This window comes from Lonchura striata, chromosome 6 (genome assembly GCF_050655825.1).
Source record: "Lonchura striata isolate lonStrDom1 chromosome 6, ASM5065582v1, whole genome shotgun sequence".
In the NCBI taxonomy this organism is placed as follows: domain Eukaryota; kingdom Metazoa; phylum Chordata; class Aves; order Passeriformes; family Estrildidae; genus Lonchura; species Lonchura striata.
Genome location: NC_140708.1, coordinates 12,226,632 through 12,245,656, shown reverse-complemented (window position 1 = coordinate 12,245,656; position 19,025 = coordinate 12,226,632). Strand labels below are relative to the sequence as shown.

At 40.7% G+C, this 19,025-nt stretch overlaps 1 protein-coding gene across 4 annotated transcripts in view; it reads right to left on the bottom strand.

The window, feature by feature from the left end:
• ANK3 (ankyrin 3) overlaps window positions 1-19,025 on the bottom strand; it is a 336,993-nt gene that overhangs the window by 218,475 nt on the left and 99,493 nt on the right. The window lies entirely within an intron of this gene.

The following is a 19,025-nucleotide window of genomic DNA, read 5'->3' as shown; positions in this document are numbered from 1 at the left end:
TTAACAGTTTTCAAAGTGCTCAGCTCCTTTGGTGTTCTGACATTCAAACAAAATGGTTGAAGTTTATATTTAGAGTTGATGCATATTTGTAATTGTTTCCTTTTAGAAATATTTTTAAAACATATCTTTGAGAGTTTAAATACTTGGATTTTTAAGGGGTTTAGTCATAAATATATCACAATGTCAATATTTAGTTAAGACATGCAATAATACATTTCCATAATTTTTATGTAGTATCTGTCTTTAGAAAGGAAAAAATAACTGCTTGCTACTTGACTAGTGCAAGCAACAGTAACTTAATATCCCCCAAAAGAAACGGGCTTGTTAGTAGACAAAAACAACAACAGCAAAAAAGGAAATAACTTTAACGTGAAAATAGTTTTTATGGTGATATTATCTCTCTGAAAATCACAATTATCTGGCTACTTCAGAACCAGTCAGGTAACACGCAGGAAGATGACAGGAAGTGCACATGGCAAACACATCCTGACATGTGACGGTCCCTCGAGCCAACACAACACAAACCCTCGCTCCCTGAAGAAAACACAGCTCCCAGGAAAGGAGAGGGAGAGGGGTGGTTTCCAGAGGGAAAGCAGTGCCATGGCCAGGGACAGCAGGGAGTGACACCACTGAATCAGCAGGTGACAAGCAAAGCAGCATCAGAGCACCAGCAGCAGCGCTTCCAAGAAAAATCAAAATCACACGGGCAGTTACAGGAGAGAAGAGTCCAGCTAAAACCTATGTTCTACTAAACACCTAAAGCCAAAATATTGGCTGATTCAAAGCTGCTTTGAACAGCCACAAACAGTGTATTACTCTGCTTTGGGTTTAGCTACTTATTTTAACAATATTCTTGTGTATCAACACATGAATTTCAACTTTTCCCCGTAAGTCCTACCAGCAAGTACATTTAACTAATCACTGACTTCTTGGGGGCATTCCAGTGAAACCTTCACTATGGCAGCATTATAGCAGCAGGTTCCCAGAGAGCACAGGTTCAGAGAGGAAACTGCATTTCTAATGCATGCAAATAACCCAAACATGGCTTGTTTCTCTACAGGAAAAATCGCTGTTGCTTGTAGCATGCTTGACACACTGTCACATTACACCATTCAAACATACAGGGGGTTATTAATGATATTCCTAACAAGAAGTAAGCTCTTTTAAGCAGTAACCAAAAGCATGACATGACACATTGACAAGTAATGTGACAGCTCCTTTCTAATCAAATGCACTCAATGTAAATAGCAATTCATGGTCTGATACACAGTGACAAGCTAAGCCGTCCATAAAAGCAAAAGCAGTGCTCTGAGAAGCTCATCAATGCACTTAAAAAATAACTAATGCTCTTTTTCCATCAAAGGTGGTCTCTTTTGTAAGATGAAATCTCTATTTCTCTCACGCCACACCACAGTGCAAGGGCTGCTTTGATCCCCAGTACAGCTGCCATCTGTCACTAGAGGGTGCAGTTGTTCTGTGACTTAAACCGAAATTATTGGTATAATTTTTGAATAATAAAACGCTCCTGTATGACTCAACTCTTTCAGTGATTTTGTTGAGTCATATATGTACGGCATTTTTCATTTACGTTCAGGGGGATTATTTCCCTTCAAGCTCTCCAAATAACTAAAGTCACAGACAGTGTGCATTACTCTAGAGCAGGGGAGATTGTCTTGGTTCAGACTCCAGCTGGTTTCAGTACTTTGTATAGAGTGGTAGCTAAATACTTGGCAAAAGTAGAAGTTCCATTACAGGATTTACCAAGGTATCCAGGGCCAACCATTAGGTAGCTTCTGTTTGCAGGCTTGTTTTTACAGCAGTTGTATGACTGACTTTCTACCATTTCCATTCTTTTTTGTTAAAAAACCTATGATGTTCTAACAGCAGCCTGGCTTCAACCCTGGATCTGAAAAGCAAAGGGAATGTCAGAACAGGCAGTGAACATGGATAACACAAGAGAACTCTGAGCAGCTTCCCTGTTCATTCTTCTGTCTGGAAAACAAACACAGCCCTTGGGCAGGACTGAACTCAACCCACCTGAGACCCAGAGCAGTGACAAGTGCGGGGTGGCGGCCGCAGCCGGGTGCTGAGGGAGGCACAGCAGCCGGGGACTGCAGGAGGTCACGGACCGACCCGCGGTTCAGTGCCACGGCTTGTAAGAGCAACTCCAAAACCTGAGCTTGGCAGGAGCTTCCAACTGCTTCCTCAGAAGAAAAAGGAGCAGGGACAGCTCTGCTGACACACCTAGCACATCTGGGAGAGCAGCGCCAGGGCAGGGAGAGGCACGGGGTCCCAGAGCAGGCAGGCAGAGATGCATCCCCTCTGAGGCTGAGGAACAGATTAAAGAGGCCCTTTACAAACTCTTCCCACTCATTTTTCAGTGGAACTGTGCTGATTATGCAGATTTAATACAGGAGCAGCACTGTCCAGTGCACTTACAAAAGATCACACAGGCTGTGTCATAGATCTCGTAGAGTCAAGTCAAAATTGCCTCTCAAAATACAGACATCTTCCTCACCAAACACAAACCTTCTCTGAGAACTGAGGCACTGTTCCCAGCCTTCTGCAGCCAGGTTTAGGTTCAGGGTTTGGCTTCTGAGGACAAATCACGTAAGAAAGATGGCGAGAGGGGCTCAGGAGTAGCCAAATGTCAGCAAGGGCTGTGACTGACATTATTGCATAAGCCTGAGGCGATAGGTGTCCCATGGCAAAGGGTGAGGCAAAGCAGCTTCCACTTTGGGACAGCATGGTATATCTCCCCCAAATTTATGACTATTTGCTTCTGAGCCTCATTTCCCTCATGTGCAGTCCTGCTGTTAGGATGGATATGTGGCCTATTGAAACAGGAGCTAAATTCAGGTAAATTTACACAGCTGGGAAGGTGAAGGAGTACCTGAGCAGCCCGAACAGATCCCCATGGCTGGCAACATGAAAGAACTCCCAGCTGCAAGTTCTGGCAAACTGGCATGGGGAGCTTCCAGCAGACTCACAGCACTGCAAAAAGTGGGGGATCTGAAGTGGGAAAGTTCACGAAGTGTAAGTATTTTAAAAAAGTTAATCCACACAATCATCTCTGTATTCAACAAGATTTAAACAAAATCTACTGTAAGACTGTACTGCAGCTTTACAACATTTAAAAAGGGTTTATAAGCAAGATTTTTTAGAAGAGTCTGTAGTGGTAGGTGATGGCTTCAAACTAAAATAAGTCAGATTTAGACTAGATATAAGAAAGATTTTTTCACAGTGAGGGTGGTGAAACACCGGCAGGTTATCCAGAGAGATGGGGGATGCCCCATCCCTGGAAACATTTAAGGACAGAGCTCTGAGCAGCCTCGTCTAGTTGCAAATGTCCCTGCTCACTGCAAGGGCTTGGACTGGATGACTTTAAAGGTCCCTGTTAAATCAAACCATTCTGTGAAAACACAGTCCTGAAAAAGGAGAGCTCCTAAGAGCACAACCTTTGTGGATGCAGTACCCAAAAAGAGCACAACATAACCCCAGGGAGCAGGGATGAAGGAGGAAGAGGAAAGATGCTGAATCATTCTGGGGCAGAAAAGGGAAAGAATAAACAGACTAAATTATAATTTTGATAATTTAAAATCAGAAAGCTTAGTACTGGCTGAGGGGTACTGAGAGAAGAACCAACCCACTGTTAAGAAGATGGGTAAAATGCAAGTGGGTTTTTTTGTTTGTTCCTGAGCCTGGTTAACATTTGCTTTACCACTTCACCAAACTGCTGCACCCAACCATGTTATTTTCCACCATTTATTCAGTTAAATGTTTTAGATATATTTACAGCATTCCGAGCCCAATCTGAAGGCGCGAGAACCTGTTAAGGGGATGCATTGGGTAGCTACAATAAACAGCAACATTCAGGGTGTTTGGTTTGAACTGCATTAAAAAAAAAAAGATAACCTTACACTGTTACTTCTAGATAGAATTAAAACTAGGTAAAAAAGCATCTCACACATTGGAGAGGAAGACAGGAGGGAAGAAAAACTAACCTCCCCTTGGTTTTCATACATATGTATACACAAAACCCAGCATGAATAAAGAATAATTAATGTCAATATGTCAAGTAAGAACATTTTTGAGCTCTGTGCAAACTATTCATACACAGAATTATTACAGTTGTCGGTAATAACAAACTCATTTTTTACCAGCATTATTTAATGCTTGATATAATCTATAAAAGTCTTCAGACAAGAGGTTGTTATTAAGAGAGCAATCCACTGAGATTTCATGACAAGCCTCATTAACCTGTAAACACCTGGTTATTAAGGCACATTCATTAGGGTTGGGCTTTTTTTCAGAGAACTGTCATTGGCTTGTGCTGAAATAGCTCTTGAGAAAAATATGTGGCAATGCAAAATGAGAACCCAATCAACTTTTATTTTTTAACTTGTCCTGGATATGAATGTATTTTTGAATTTTGTATATATGAAGTAATCTAGGCTTGCAAATTATACCTGACATTTTTCAAAAATGCTAAAGGGGCAGCTATAGAAGCCACTGTCATTAGCTAAAATGTCTGTAAAACCTATCAGAACTTTATTTTTTTATAATATTATAAGCCACATATATATTTTAAATACATATCAGGGAGAAAAGCAAGTGAACTCAGAAAAATCTGGAAGCCAGTTCCAGAAATTGGCATAGATAAAATTGACTATTTTTATCATGTTCAAATTCATTTAATAATTCTTTCTACAAAACAGCAGAGATGAAAGCAGTTGATCAATAAGAAATAATCAACATTTAAGTGAGCATAGCTAAAAGAAATTTTGAGAAAACAAGAAACTCAATAGACTGAAACATGGAAAATATTGTTAGTTAAATATAATTATTGTCAAGGGCTGTTAAGAAGCAAGACAGAAGTGATTCATATTCATCTACCAAAAAAAAAAAAACAACAAAAAACGTGAAAAGCCAGTTTCTACTGCTTTATTTTCTTTTTAAAGGCTGGCTAGGCTGCAATGAAAACTTTCTTTTTTTCATTAAAGCATCAGAGAGGAAAGCTGAGTGAAATCATCAGTTCACAAGATGTTAGTGGCATGGTTTCTGCCTTCAGAGCACAGACAGAAGGGCTGGCCTGTGGCCTCCTGGGCTTTGCTGTAGTGTTGGAGCCAAATGTTTGTGGGGGCAGGTGGCAAGAGGAATTAACACTTGCTTCATTCAAGAGCAAGTCTATTTATCTGCCTTCCAAGCTGCACTGTTGATGAATAAGGACCAACTCCACAAGCATAACTGAAAGACAATGTATTTAAATTTAAGGTTATATTTTTAAAATTAAACTATCTCCCTCATAAAATAAATCACTTGATTACAACAACAACAAAAAAAACCAACTGCAGTATTTGATGTGTTTTTCCAAAAGTCAGTCACTGCAATCACAGTCAAACACTGAAAGAAAAAAAAAAAACAAAAAACAAAAACACACAGGGAAAGCAAGAGGGGAGGATGGATAAATCAGTGCCAACATCAAATACAAGGCAGCTTGCAAAACATGAGCAATTACAAAGAAAAGGTCGAAAAAAATCCCAGGTGAAGGGAATCATTTCTACAATCACAAACAATATAATAGTTGTACATTTTTGGAATCTTTAACTACAAATGACAGAAAGATGCTGAAAACCCACCTTCACATTCATCTTGGGTAATTTTCACAAATTTTGTCTTGATATTTATATCCATAAATATGTTCAACTTTATACTGAGCAGGATTTAAACAAAAATGTCATTTCACACCCCTGCCTCTCAAGAAAGGCATTGCAAGCTTACAATAGCAACCAGAAGAAATTTCAGAGATTCTAAACAGATTAAGCATCTGAAATCCTACAGCCAGAGTCTACAAGAAAATCTATTCTGAACCTATTAATGAGAAAGGGGAGGGAGCAAAGCTTGGCACCTAAGGGCAACTAATAAACAGCAGAGGGATGCGGCTGAATTTATTTATTCCTTTCCAAACAGTAAGGTCACAGGCTAAGGTGAGAAAAGGGAAAAAGCTACAAAATGGATGATTGAATGCAATCATGGGCTTTGATTTAAAATTGAAGATCTAGATTGCTATAACCCCTCTCTGTTTGCAGAGCAGGCTGTTCATTGCATTGGAGTGGTGAGAAACTATGTAAATAACGCACAACAAACAAGATGAATAAAGAACCTGCATCCATTTCTAGAGAGACTCACTTTCTCTGCAAGCACCTCAAAGCAAAATAAGCACACTTTAAGCCTATTATTTTGATGTACTTGGGATTTGGGAGACTGAAATATTGAAAAAAATGAACTGAAGTTTTCAGAACGAGTTGGCTACCTAAAGGCTTGTGTGGTTCTTTTATGGACCTTTGCACATAAGGTCTAAATGTTGATCACACAAAAGGTTTTGTTTTGAACAGTAAGGGTCAGTATGTTTGAAAAATTAAAAACCTCACAAAAATAGTAGATTTAATCCTTCAGCAATAGTTTAGAACTTTCACATTATTTTTGCTTGTTTCTGTGAACCACCTGCTAACTTCAGCCACAGGTAGCCAGACAAAACATCTAAAGGCATCTCACTGTTACAGAGCACTTAGATGGCACAGGGGAAGAAAGGTGATGTGCACAGATTGGCTTAAAATGATGCTGTCACTGTTCACCTCTGTTTACTGTCAGATATTTCAACTGCTAACAGCTTTCTGCATGTTATTCTTTTTTTCCTGTAACAACAAATAACTTTCCTCTAGCAATATTAGAAAATAATGCTTTTGATAAATGAATGTTTGCTAAACAGAGCATAGATATCAGACTCCATGCTGCAACTAGCCTTGTTGTTGATATCTTCACCAGAGAGGAGTAGCTGTGGGACCCAAAATGACTGCCAGACCTGCTGATGTCTGGACAGGAATAAAGCATCATATAAATAAATAACTGCCTGAACAACAGTTTGACAAGGGAAGTACGTCTGACAGTTATTCTGGGACAATGTGACATTTGAAGGAGAGCAGTGTCTTTGCTCACTAGCTGGCTGGTTTAACCCAAATTATGCTGAGACTGTCTCAGTGGGCACTCCCAGCTGGGCACAGCCTTTTGGGGTTGGACACCACCAGCACCAAATGGCAGCATCTGAACAACTACATCCACTCTGGAGAAACACATCATACATTATTCCCACATCATTCTGCTTCTGAACTTTCCTGAGCACTGGTCTATGCAGCTTCTTAAGTGAGGCACTGCACAAGAATGCCATTCAATCCTGAGCTGTGTGGAACTAAACAATTACAAGCATCTCAGGAGCACACCCATGGGCTCCTCTGTTCTTTTATTGTTCTGATTGCCTGTGAGGAGAGGACTTCTTGATCCAGCTGGAATACTTTGTGCTAGTCACATTTTGAAGCTTGGTTGGGGCTTTTTTTTACCCTGAAAGTCTAACCCTCCAAGTTGCTTGTAAGCCAGTTCCACCAGCTGGGGCTGCCTGCTAGGGCTCAAGCTCCAGGGTCCCAGAGGAATAAACACATTTCCATTTGAGCTCTGCTTTTGCATTTTGAAATTTCTGCTGCAGTTCTTATCCCCACCTCAGCCTCCCAGTTCCCAAACTGCTTGTGGGAAAGAAATCTTGGCTGATCTAAACATCCCATGCAAAATGGGCATGTGTCCTACAACATTTTTCGCTTTGGCTAGGACTACAATGGAAGCTGCATTTGTAACTGTAAATTCTTGCTGGCTGTTAAAAAAATATAATTCAGATTGGTAAAAAAAATATCATTCTCACTATCATCCCTCTTTGTATTGCAATTATTAAAAAGACATGTGCAAAAGAGCTGAACAGGAGATGCTGTCTGGCACAACACATTTTCCCACTTAATTTTAATTCTGTTTTCATCTGTATATTGGCCAGAGCTACAGTTTTTCTTTCTCTTCCTACTAGCCATAAGTCACCATCCCTAGACAAATGGCATCATTCACACAGCATGTTTCACCACTTTACAATACTACCTTCATGGGAATGAATCATACACAATAAGGAAGCAGAAAGAGAAAAATCAAAAAGAATGGCCAGCAGCACTTACAATTCAGGAGCTATTGATACACTTGTTGTGATACAGCAATAGCAGAGGTCAAAATCTGAACAGTGAATTGAAAGAACTTGAACAACCTTTGGTTTATTATGGGAATATACATAATTATCACAGTGAAGTATTAAACACCTACGCAAATCTACAAGAATGGCTATAATCATCAAGTTTGCAAATGTTAAATGTAACAAACTGAGACAAGGCGGATGCAGCTTTAACTGCACATACCTCATTGGTAACTGAACAGTGCTCTTCCCTTCAAACCTACTGATGCAGTCGAGAAGTTTAAGTAGATCAATACAAATAAATGAAATAATCATAAAAAGCACCATTTTCATTATGATGGGGCTGAGAGAATATATACCTCAAATAGCATCCACCCAAAATTCAGTATTCTCAACACCCTTATAAACAAATGAGAATTACATCAGAACAGAAATGCAACATTTCCCCAGAATCCGTGCTTCACTCTCCCTGATTTTTGTCACAGTTCTTCCACACTTCAGAAAAACAACAAACAAAAGCAGGTTGCATCTTTGCTTTGTTATCCAAGGCCTCTTTGCTTTCAGGCAAGACACAAAACTGGGATTCTATTTGGTTATGATTATAAGAAAAAACACCAGAGACATCTGTCAGGACAAAATTTGCAACAACACTCTCCTGCCAGTTTGAGAAACAACTCTGTAAAGGGATAGAAATCCAATGATTGGCTAAGAAGGGACAGTATTTTCAATAAAGAAAAATTTTATTGCTGTGGCAGAGGTCTGGAGAGAAGGATCGATGTGTCAATGCAGAAACATGTTTACAATATGCAATGCTTTAAGATTCCTGAACCTCAAGCCCAATCACCACCTTCATATTTGTATCATGCCCACAAAGCCAGACAGGCAGCTGAGACTTCCTCAGAGTGAAGCTGGTTTTCATGTGCAAACATCAACGTGAGCACCCTGCAGATATCGGGGAAGGAGGAAGAACAGCGCTGCTGCAAAACAAACAAGCTGCAGCGTAGGAGCAGGGCAAAGCCTGCGCCCATGCCACGGGAGCAAAGCCAGGCAAACGAAGATGCGGGGACAGCAAGCGGCCACACCGAGGAGGAAGCTGGGCACCGGCCTCCCCAGCCTCCGGCGCAGCAGCAGCGCCGGGCAGAAGCTGCTGCGAACATCTGGGGCCAGCGCTGCAGAATAACCCACCTCTGCACCACGCTCTTCACGGCTAATTCGTCACCGGGGATTTTCGAAAGGGAGCTACAAAGAGGAGGGTCAGGAAGAGAGGAAACAGAGCATTTAGCAGCATTTAACCTGTACCTCCAGGGACAGCTGTACCACAAGCCTGCAAGGAGCAGCGCAGGGAATTGCCCTGACGAGAGAACTGCTTTGGCCAAAGCCTCATCATCTTAGAGGTTTGCAATAAAAACACCCAACTGCAAGTTCAAACGGTATTTAAGATACTACATAGCCTGTGGTGCAGAATTGGTGGGCATAATTTGCATTTTCAGTGATTTCAGCCTCCCCCACCTTTAGAAAAATAAGAAAACTCTGGCGGCATATTTTCTGTCCACGGGGTGGCAGAAAGGGGCCGCTCTCGTCCAAACCCTTCCCTTCCCAGCCGAACAGGTTTGTCACCCCTGCTTCTGTTTCTTTATTTCTAATCAGGAGAATACATTATCTAATTTCCCAAATTACCCTTAGCTCTTTAATATTACATATATAACATTCTGATCGTATTCTCATCAAGCCACTTTAACTAATTCAAGTGTTCCTTTTCTTTACTCCTCACAATGCTAAATCTTTCCTTTTTGCTTATTTCTGCACGTTCTGTGAACTAATGGTTCATGGAAGAAGGGCGAAAATAGTTTCCTCAAATTGTCTGTGAAGCACTTCAGCAACAAGATATGTTTACGGAAGACTTTAATTAACCAGCAACTTAAACTTAAGTGTGAGTTTCTGGCATGGCTTACAAAAATACACTGGACTTACTTGTATCACTATATATCCTGAAATCCAGTTCAATAAATTGCACATTATGTTTACAGAGTTTAAAGACTGTTAAGGCTACTTTTCCCTGAGTGTTTACTTTCAGGAGAACTTTTTTTTTTAAAGATTCATCATTAGAAATTTAATCCTGCATGTAAAGCTGCACATAAAAGACAACAGTTTGTCTCCTAGCTATCAAGGAGTCAAAATGGATCTACTGGCCTTCCTGATTACTCTTGTCTCAGAGATATGAAAGAAGCTTCTCAAGAATATATTTATTAAGCATTCTTTACAAGCAAGTAAAAATTTGCTGTTGATGCTAAGACAGAGAACCAAAATTTCTGAATTTTGGCTGAATTTCAAGAGACTCAATGTTTTCCATGGCACACTGCTACCTGAGGCTCACTCTGTACTAACAGCACTAGGTACAAGGTGTTAGCAGCTCACAAAGCTGTGGCCTTTAGCAAAGGATGCTGTTCAAACGCCTCAAAGCAGGAAACACACTGCAAAGTAAAAAAAAGGGCAGAAAAATCCTAATTAGACAAAGAGCAGCTTGCCTATTCACAGGTGAAAATTACAAGACACTGAAAGATGAAAAGAAAACAGTCGAGTTCAGAGAGAAAAGCATAATTCCAGTCTCTTCCCACAGGACTGTACTTTTCAGCTCACAAAAGGAAGCTGACAGCCAGAAGTGAACTTGTTTGCAAGCTAGGACCTATTCAACAGCAGGTGTTGTCACACTAGGAGACTAAAGGTGCTATATTCATCACTGGTTAGAGAATTACAGCAAAGTAATCTGAAGAAAGTGAGGAAAATACTCCTTTCTCCCAAGACAGGGACCTTAGCATGCAAAACCCTTATCACTTGTCAAAGGCTGCACCAACTGCTTGACCACTCCACCAGGTGCTAACCTGGTCTCCAGCCCAAAAGTTGAGCAATGGCCCTAAAATGAGACACTTCTCTGCAGTGGAAGCACGAAGACCAGAATTCAAACTGAAAACCAGCTGAATTTCCATCCTGCCATAAGTCCTTATCTCCATACAGAGCCAATCTTATCATCAACAACTGTCTACAATGCAAAACCCTTCCTCTGACTAACCCTGGCCACTCTGGACAAGTAAATCCCTCTGGGTTGACACCACCTACATTTCCTGGGATATTTGTGAAGCTACCAGAAATTCAACAGCAAGGACTAAGACAAAACTATCCCCACCCAAGCCCATGGATGCCCATCATACAGATCTCCAGGCCAGGACAGGTGATAGACACCACAGTGTTCTGTGGTGGTACTGAAATGCTAAACAAGAATTGAGGTGGGTTTTGTAAGACTGAGTTTTAAACTCATCTGCAGTCACCATTAATGCAGCAATATTTCATTATACTGTGGCTCACAATGAAACATGAAGATGTATTATCCTAATCATCATCTCAGTAAACTACCAGGGTACACTGATGCATCTTGTCAATTCACATCATTTTCACTGACATTTCTGGTTAGCAAAAAGAAGTCTTCAGGCAAAAAAAGCACACTCACAGACACATCAGTCTTTCCCCTGAAGACCCAGCACTGTGTAACCATTATATTTGTTCAAGGCATCTTTTCCCTGAATTTGCTCCAAGAAAAAACCTTGATCTTCATAGTGACTTCACCGATCAAGTTTCATCTAGATCACTTTTGCATGATGTGCAACCATTAATTTTACTGGATTATTCAATATCTATTTTCAGCAAATTTCTCTGTACACAGAAGAAATGCAGCTATCTCCAAGAGCATTTTGATTGTTGATTAGTGAGATTTAGCACTAGCAGAATAACAACACTTCAGCTGTGAATCAAAGCAAACACAACTAAGACATGAAGATGAGACTAAGCTCACCTTAAGGATGCAGGTTCTTTCAATTCCCTTAAAAACACTGATATTTTGAAGTACAATTGAAAAGAAGCACTTAAGCCTACAAGCCTAGAGCAAATCTCAATTCTAGATCAGACCTCAAGTCTAGATCTTCTCTGCACCCAAGCCACAGAAGACTAGCAGCTGTTCTGCAGAACCTAGGCCTGCAAAGAGTTACTTACATAAAGCATTTCATGTGGAAATGCTGCACTTGGAAATCAGTAGGACTTCCGCATCCCCTTAAATCTTCACAGGAGTGAAGTCTACAGGGAATATAAAGCATGTTTCCCAAGAAACATATCTGCCAAAGCATAGGGATCCATCACCAGACTTGTTTTGTTCAGGCTTCCTCCTCTTTGCTATAAAAACCTTGTCTTCAGTTTTGGTTCTCTTAAAAAGTATGCCATGTACTTTTTTCCCAGAACAATCTGTGACTGAAACATTTTTGAGATCTGATCGAGACTTGAGATGGGCTTGGATGGAGATAGTTTTGTCTTAAGTCCTTGCTGCTGAATTTCTGGTAGCTTCACAAATATCCCAGGAAATGTAGGTTGTGTTTACTAAATAGATACATAATGGAAGCCACACGTCACCTATGACAGTAAATTTACTAACCGGGATCAACTTCTCAGTGCTGCGGGTCCTGCAGGAACCTCTGAGTTAGGGGAACTTGTTGGCAATGGTACCCACAAGCAGCAGATTTTCTTCTAGTCAGAGAAAAGGAGGAAGTGAGGACACAAGAGAGAAAACATGGAGGCACCAAGGTCAATGGAAAAGAAAGAAAGGGAGGAGGTGCTCCAAGCATTGGAGCCGAGATTCCTCTGCCAGCTGTGGTGAGGACTATGGTGAAACAAACTGAGCTCCTGTGATGCACAAAGTCCATGGGGGATGCAGAGATTCACTCACAGGCCATGGGAGAAGTGCTCATGCCAGAGCAGGTGGATGCCAGAGAAAGCTGTGATCTAGTGGGGGACCCGAATGGGGAGAGAGGGCCCCTGCTTCCAGAGACAGAGAGCCTTTGCTTCCCAACTAGAGCAGCCTATCCTTAAAGGATTACATCCCGTGGACAAGTGACCCACGCCACAACAGTTTTAGGACGACTGCTTGCCCATGGGAGAGACTCCACGGCACAGCAGAAAAAAGACTCCTCTCCCTGAATGATGGGAAAAAGATCTCCAGTGAAAACTGACCAAAACCCCCAGGCCCTGTCTCCCTGTGCTGTCAATGGGAAGGAGGGAGGGGCTGGGGGGAAAAAGTGTGTTTTTAAAGGCTTATTTTACTTCTTATTATGCTCCTCTGACTCTGTTAATAATAAATTTACTTCATACCCTTAAATTTGAACCTGTTTTGCCCTTAGAGTGTTTTTTCTCCCAGTCCTTATCTCAACTCATAAGCCCTTCGTTAATTTTTTCCCCTCTCCTCTGCCCAACTATAACAAAAGAGAGCAAAGGAATGAATCTCATGAGTGCCTGGTGTTCACCCAGCATCAAACCATGCCAGATGTTAAGATGTTGCAAGTATTCTAAATTTAACTGAACATTTGTCCCCCTCCGTACTCCCCTCAAAAAAAAAAAAAACAAACAAAAAAAAAAAAAAAAAAAAAAAACAAAAAAACCAGAAAAAAACCAAGAAGACCAATAAGGATCTCCTGCCTTCTATCCCAGCCTGAGAAAAGCAATTAATCTGAATGATAACCTGATCAATGCAAAATTAAGCAGAGAGGTAATCTTTCTGCCTGATCATTTCCTTCCTGATAAGCCAAACAACACAGTGATAACAGCATAAGGAAGGCAGGAGTGCCTTATTCTTCTTCCACCAGAGAGTGGAAGAAGAATAAGGGCAGAACTGCTGTTCTCAACAGTAGCCACATCTCATTAAAATGGTGCTGAAACTCCAACCTGAGAACATCTGAAGGCAGAACAAGGGTCCAGGCTCTGTACCTGGGATAGCTGCAAGGAAGAAATGCACAGCCACACGGAGCTACAGGAGACAATTCTCCTCTGTGGGGATGTGCCAATCTCAGCTGTGGCCTCTTTCCCCCTCACTGAGCCTTCAGGTTTAACAGTGGCAATCACTGAGTGTATCTCACAGTCCCGCCTCCAGAAGCTGAATGTCATTCACAAAACCTGGAGGCAAAGCATAATATTCCCTTGGCAGATGTCAAACAGTACCTCCCACAATATCCCACATACATCAGCTCCTCTACACTCTAAAGCCTATTACCAAGTAGGCTTCAACACACAGAACACCCAGAAACTGCTTAATCATTGACTGTGCAACTTTATTTTCTGACCTTCTCCACAGCCAAAATATTAGGAAAATATCAAGGTAAGTCTTCACTTGACAGCATTGTATCAGTCAAGTATTCTTTACCACTTAGGATGTTCTAAGTGCTTGCTAGCACACACTCAGCTGTCCCAAAAACATGCTCATTATAACACAAACTGTTTCCTTAAAGCTACTGGACTGGGCCAGATAAACAGAATATATGATTTTGTGAGCTGTCAGAATCATCATGGGGAAGGTAAAAGTGGATTAGCTGGTGCTAAAGAACACAAAAAAAAAAATTCCAATATGACAACCTATCTTTGTATTATTTAAATTTTTGACTTCTCTTTCCCTTTCTCAGGGAATTTTAACAAATTCTCACCCAAATTAAGATGAAAACTCTTCTGTTTCATTTGCACAATCACAGAGTGCAGATCTACAAAGTTTCCTAAGCCCTGAGTCATTTTCAAACAGAAAAAATATTTACCAGCCCCTGAAAATCATTCTTTCCAATTCAGTCACTGCAGAAGAGAAAGTACTTATATTACAAGCAAAAGCTTAAAACACCCCAGATAAAAGAACTAGAAAAAGGCAAACAAAGCCTAAAACACGTGATGTGCATTTCTGAAAACAACTCTGATGTAGAACACTGGACATCTGGGAAATAAACCTTGATAAAGAAGGGGAAGAAGAGGAAAGACAAATAGTGCAAAGAAGGAAAAAGAAGAGCTAAGGGATTTGCATCTAGAAAGGAGTACAAGAGAGAAGCCTGAGGCTATTGCAAAACAGAGAGAAAGCAGAGTGGGGGGGCTTGCCTAAACCACGGCGAGGAAGAGAAGATAATCCAATTTAAGCAGAAAGGAGAAAAAAAATCCACCATGCCTTCCAAAGCAGACCTGGATTTTATAGGACACAGACAGGAAAGAAGAGAACCCTAAGCATGTGATATGGGAGGATTTTCCAAAACTGAAGATAAATTAGGATCAAAGGGAGACGGGCAAGGCAAGTGGTCAGTACTGAAGCATAAGACAAGAAATGGGCACCCAGGTAATACTTCTTGCTTTAGGGAAATAATCTTTTCTTACTGAACACACCACATATTTCAAGATTCCACATATTAATCCCCCTATATCTATCCTGCTGTGTCCTCCATTATGAGGCTATTATATTGTCCCTTCACTCATATTTAATTCACTTTGCCAAATTAATCATGAAAAGCATAATCTTCTTACATATTTTATATTCTGTTATACAATCTTAAAGTATCAATCATCACTATATATACATAAATAAAAGTTAAAAATTCTAAAATGAGAACTTGAAACTTTTCCTTTGAGTTGGAGACATCTGACTTGTCCTGCCTTTCTGTTGCACTAACTAACTTGCATGGACTTTGGTTTATTTTTGGTTTACCTCAAAAGCAAATGTTTTCTTGTGAAAACGACACACTACATGCTAGTGGTTCTGGGTATGTAAATTCTGCACGTGGTGAGGTTATTTTAGATCTTTCACTGAGTCCTGTAAATTTATTTTCACCAGAAATTCTCTGGTTTTCTGATGACCACATTCAGCAGAGAAGAATTTCCACCAAGCCAGACTATTTCATCACTCTTCCACATATGTAATCTGCAGCTCTTCTATTTGTAGATTTAGTAATTTCAACTACCTGAAGCTGTCTAAAATTAACTAAGATTTAATTGTTTCACATTGTTTCCTTCTAGATTTGGAACTGACACTATGTTAACAAATAAACATGTCTTTTGGGCAGCATTTGGGAAGATAAAAGTTTCCTGAAGGTAGCCAACAGCAGATTTTCATGTTTGGCATCAGTCACCATCAGTTGCTATTCGCATGAAGCTTTCCCTACAGCATTACTCACAGAAACTCTCAAAGGAGTGTTTGATGAACTGGTTGCAATGTCATTTCTCTGATTTTCGAAGATTTCTTGAGGAAGACCATGGAACAATATTGACAATTAATTACCTGTTTGACTGGTCATGGCAAACTGATGTTGCAACGTGCCCAAATTCACAGCCCAGCTTCCAGCCTGCCAGTTCACTGTGTGCCCAGTTTTTGGTGCTCGGTGTCACCGTCTGACAATGCTTCCCAGAAGTGCCTCTGAGTCAGAGCTCTTCCAGAGGCAGGCTCAGGCCACATGAAGACAAGCACATGGCCACCCCAGCACTCAGGGGCATGAGCAGAGGCTCCAGCTTCAGCTTTTCTCTCCTCCCATCTGGCAGAATCTCTATCCTTGATTTTCAGGCCAGACACCATTTTTCAGCTCAGAGGTGCCTTTGTTCTACTGCTGTGCCAGGACTCTTAGCACTACTCCTAGCCACTGCCTTAGCAGAAGCAGACCATGACACTTTTAATTGGTCTGATTTTGTTGCAATTTTGCTTTTTTTTCTTGCCCACTGCTGAAGAAGACTTTGTAGCACAGCACAGTCACGGATGCCCTTCCACATCTTTGGCATTCAATTTCCTGTTTGCTTATGTGTCACTGGCTTGTCATTGCATCTGATGCTAATATGAACTTGACAAGTAATTTAATTTTGATGTTTTGAACTGCTTTCATGTCACATATATGCTATCTCATCTGCATGAGTCACCACTGCCTGCCTCCTGAAAATAATGCACTTCTCAGTGTAATGATTTCTTCTACAATTACTCTACTCTGCTATTCTGAGGGCTATTTTCAATTATGGTGTTTTTTTCTCTGCTGGAGCAGGTTCCAGCTTGAATGCATTCTTTGTCTGTTTTGCCCTGTACTTGTACTTTTATAAAGAAAATAAGTCCTGCAGCAGCATTTTCATTCCTCATCCTGAAGTATCTTGTGAAATTCCTGTCTGCCACAGATACTTCATGCTTGCTGTCCCCATTGTCTTTGGCTACAGCTTTCCTCTGGAGTTTCTCAGGACCTTTAGCATGATTTTTGTTTGCTTTCTCAGCCATGTTCATGAATTTTTCATCCTTGTTACAACTTTCCATGAAGACGTAATTGCCTAAAGCAGCTACCCTACCCAGAGTAAGGAGAAGTAGTCTATTTCTTATTTGTGGATTACAACAGTTCAAGAGGTGCCTCTTGAATACATTTACATAGAAGTGTATATTTTATTCCAGTTTTTCTACTACAATTCCTTTTGAACATTAGATCTTTCTAATATTAAGGCATTTGCAGAAAGCTTCCTTAATTTTGTAAAGCTTTCCCAGCTTACTCTTGTGAATTGCATGCTGACTTTAATCCACCTCAGCCAGCTAACTGTTCTTATTCCTTCTGCTTCTCCTAATCCACCAGCAGTTCATGCTTCTTGAGGTTTGTAGTTCTCACTGGCAATCTGGGTCTGAACTACAAAATGCTGCCTATATCAATTTCATTGATAGGTTTTGCCAAATTATAATTTTTAAATTCATAGGCCTTTTTTGGGAGCCCAATCATAGCTAAAAAGAGCATTTGCTGTGCTGTAGCAGAAGATTTGTTACAATGAAGGGTTTTAGCAATATTTCAAAGAATGTTTCTTCTGCTGTTTGTTATAAAATCCCCCAAAGTGGCAACAACTGCAAGAGTATTAGCACACAAATATAAATCCAGATGTTCTCAAATCGCAGCCAAAGCAACATTACCATAAATTTGAGCAGTTGCACCCCTAATCCACGTGATTATGTTCCTAAACAAACAATTGCCACTGCTGAACTGAAAGGTTTAAAGAGGGCAAATTGCAGTTTCGGGGAGTTTGTCCAGGTGAGAGCTCGCCCTGCTGCGGGCAGTGCCCCGAGAGCGACGTGGCACCGTGCGGGCTCTGCTGGAGCTGCCACCCCGGGCATCCAGCAGCATCCCTCACCACCCACGCCAGGCAAACTCCTCATTCACACTCCCCAGCCCTGGATACAACTCGGGCTCTTGTTGAGATAAACAGAAATGTATTCTTAGCTCCATACAAACCAGCCCAACGTTACAGAGATTTCAGGGGTTAGGAATCCCCGCCTCATCTCTGCATCCCTCAAAGTTCATGAGGATGCTGAAAATGTGAATGAAAGCAGAAACATATCAAGCAGAGAGGAGGATTAATCTAAAATGTATATAAATCTTCAGGGAATAAGCGTTTGATAATTATGACTATGGCATTGAACCAGTACAGAATTTGAGCTATAATACTTTGTGCCTATGTTTGTGGTGCCTTTTCAACTCCCCCTCCCCAAATTAGATTAGCTTGTGACTCAGATTCAAGGAGGTAACAGACACATTTTAACACAAAAGGAGATGGCCTAAACCCCATGTAGCAGTACTTGAGAAAATCCCACACCATTTACCCTCTACAGACTAATGGAGACATGAAGACATAAATCAGGACCCATTTTAAAGGAGCAAATGTGCCACACTGATAAGCACATTCACTGACTATAATCCTTATCACCCAAATACATATGGTGCGAGCTGAGACAAGACCACTCTCCTGCACTTGTGTATAATTTCATGTTAAAGAAATAAAATCACATCACACGGTAGCCATGGTTACCCAGAGAAGATAAAAGCAGCGTTTTTCATCCAACAATGTCAGAAATGTGCATAAATTCAGGATCTGCACTTGATGTTTTTTCAGGCCTTCCCATCTGCACATTTATTTTATGCTGCCTGTATATATTCTTTGACATACTAGAATTCTGGGTATTTTAAGGAAGAGTTCTTTTTTTTTTCTCTCCTTAATCTAAAAAGCAGTTTTCAGTTCTCCCTAAAGCACAAATTTTTTCAAATCTATTTTGAAAATCAGAATCTAAGGGTAATAGAAAACCTTTTAAAACAATTGTCATGCTTATAGTAAATGTCAAATGTTAAATGGAGCCAGC